Genomic DNA, 3328 nt, shown 5'->3' on the forward strand with positions numbered 1-3328 from the left:
GTAGAAACATCCATGATATACATATGAGAAAAATAAAGAGATAACGTTACGATTGATAATCGCTCTATATGATGTTTCTTCTCTCTAAACCCTAACAATTTCGTGACCTAATGATGTGATATGATATTTCACATAACCTAATACATTTTTATAGGTTTACATTGCTTGGCCTTCACGTATTGGGTTCGGTTCAAGACCCAAAATAACGAAATAACGTTCCCAAACGTGTCATTAGGCCTTCCGAGGTGTGAATACACGTTTCCCATTTTCTCAGTGCGCGAACCCAGTCCGCGAACTTCAAAATCCAGCAGAAATTTTCGGAATTAAGTCTGCGAACCTAGTTCGCGGACTTCGTATTCAATAAAAGCTTGTTCTGGCCACAACTTATTCATCCGAACTCAGAATGACCTCATTCTTTTTGCATTATTTTCATCTTTCAATTATATTCAATATGATGATGAGAAATCCTTAATTTGAATGAGTTAAGATCGGTATTTTTTCCTTCTCTTGATTATGTGTGTTTTGCTCTTTTTCGTCGCACTTCTTTCACTTCTTTTGGACTTGGGCACTTGGATACTTGAAATACTTCTTAGCTCTTTTCAGCATTGTGTAGCTCTTTTTTGGATGATTCACCTAATAAAGGCAAAGAAGAGAAAACCAAAGTAATAATACGAAAATATGCAAGAATAATAACTAAAGCAAGTATGGAATGGACACTAAAATCATATGAATTATGCACTTATCACCTAATTATGATTCATGATTTAATCATTTGAAAATATCCTGGAACAGTGACATGTATCATTGATGTAGGTCGAGAATTTTTCGAATAGATTATTAGAGAGGTATAAAACTACTGTTAATCTGGATACAGGACAATATGCATACCAGTTTACATACTGGGAGAAATTTTATAGGTCTGGAGCCGCAGTACATGTACCCAGTACATGTACCGGCGTAGCTATAGTTCGGAAGCGACGTTTTTTTACGTATACACGGTATCCATACCATAAAACGTCTATGAACTCGTGAAACAGGAAAGGTACGCATTCCTAAAATACAAACCGGAAAAGATCTGTTGGTTTCAAAACCGGAAAGGTAGACATACCCAATACGCATACTATAAAAGATTTGTGAGTTCCTGAATTTGTTTTTCTTCTTAAGGGTACACATACCCGGTACACGTACTATGACAAGAATATTTACGAACAGGTATAGTACACGTACCCGACCGGTACACGTACTTACTCTATCGAATATTTTCAGATGCATCAGAATTATTTCTATGAGATAATACGCATTTGAATAACTCTCTAAGAACAAATTTAGACATGATTGATCACATTTGTGACTCGAGAAAAGTCTTAATGTGTTATATGAAAATGATTAAGCTTATTGTTCAATTGGCTAGTTTCGGCTAAATTTTATGAACCAAGCATTATACACAGTTCGGTTACGGTTTATCCTAACCAGAGTGTATATTCTATTATGTTAATCTCAAGTCAAGTTTTTCATCTAACAGTGATTATTGATTGCTTAATTCCAAAGATGCCTTAGCTTAAATCGAAAGCAACCTTGATCTTGAAAGTCAATAAAAGGAGAACCTCAAATAACTGGGATCTTTGAATCCCTGACACTATTCTTGTGTATCGCAATTGTAAACTAGAATCTTCGTCTCCTTAAAACCCTTCTAGGGTTTAGCGACTAAAAAGAATTCACCTAGGGATTCGTGAAGCTAGGTTCAACTATCGTTATCTTGATATTGTTTTCATTGTCGAGCTTGCTCCAACAAAAAAGATAGATAAAAATCACAAAGTTTCTTCGTCTCAGACTTTGTGATTACACAAGTTTATACTTGTGAGGTGAACAATAATCTAGACTGCTCTTCGGAAGTCATAAGATTGGATTTTAAGGTTTGATAGACTTTGTCTATTGCCAACTATTTCCTACCTCACCTTGATCTTTGATAAGAACGGAAATCACATATATGCTTATTTGTGAGAGCAAGATTGGTTTAAAGTCTTCAATTAAGTTGAAGAAACTCTTCGGCTGTAAAGGACGTCAGCTAAGGGAATAAATTGCACGAAGTCCTGCTGGGATTCAAGAGGCATAAGGAGTGTGATTGTAAGTAAATTGATGTGACCGTTTAATTCCATCGCAACTATATTCCAGTCAGAAGTTCTGATAGTAGGTTAGTGTCGTTTGAGGGTGAAAACAATTTCTACTGGTTTCGGTAATTTCGTATGTTATGGGTGAGAAACGAGTCTAAACCCTAAACAATATATTGCAAGGGAGTACTTTAGATTCGACAGATCAATCTGTACAAATCAGGCTTAAACCAAGAAATGGCCGTTGCAGACTTGCTTCGGTCACAAAGAGGAGGAGAAGGGTTGGTTTTGGGGAGGGAAGCAAAGAGAGTGTTGAGACCAGAATAGTTGATTCTGGAAGAGTAGTTGTTTTGTGACTTGTATCAGAAAGTGGGAAGCTAACAGATGGGAAAGCTAGCAAACATTTTCTGAGTGTTGTATGCTCTTGACCAGAACTTGTTGTTTGGTGGAAATAGGTAAGACCTATTTATACAAGTCGAAGTGAAACGTACCCTGGTCTCGTAAGAAATGGAAAACGGATGATTAAATGGGAGGAGGTGGTAACCAGTAACACCTGGAATTGATGTTCCATAAAGGAAAGCGTTTCACCACTACTCCCTGTATTTACTAACCGCCTCATCCTTATGACACTATCTTGCAACAAGCGTAGTGTACGCCGCACGGTGTAAACCGCCAAACCAATACCCAATGAACATCCCCCAGTTTGTGACATGTGTTGATGTCTCGACTGTTTTCGTGGAAAACATGTAGCATGTTGTTTTTGTTTGGCAAGTTGAGCTTGGGAGACTTGTTGGCTCAGTGGTGACCTTTGATGGTCGAGATCTTGCATCTTGAGAAGAAGGGTAGCCGTTGATTATTGAAACCCTTCGTTTGGTAGCCAGTGGCATGAAAGCATAGACGTCATGGATTTAATATGTCATAGTTTACGCGCGGCCAAAAGCTAGGGTTTTGGCATTGTTTGGGCGTGACCAAAACTAAGGCTTGGCGTCAGGCCAAAGGTTGTCATGCGTTAGCTGGTAACCTTGGACGGCTAAGATCTGCATCTTAGATGGAAAGGTGACCGTCGATTGTTGCAGGCCTTTATTTTGGCAGCTGTAAAGGGAAGTCCGACATGACATGGTTTAGGCGCGGCAAGGTGGCTGGCACGGCATGCCATTGGCACATGTGGCATGGTCGGCATGCCTTGGCGCGGTTTAGGTGTAGCCAAAACTAGGGTTTCG

The sequence above is a fragment of the Papaver somniferum genome, chromosome 2 (genome assembly GCF_003573695.1).
Source record: "Papaver somniferum cultivar HN1 chromosome 2, ASM357369v1, whole genome shotgun sequence".
Classification (NCBI taxonomy): Eukaryota; Viridiplantae; Streptophyta; class Magnoliopsida; order Ranunculales; family Papaveraceae; genus Papaver; species Papaver somniferum.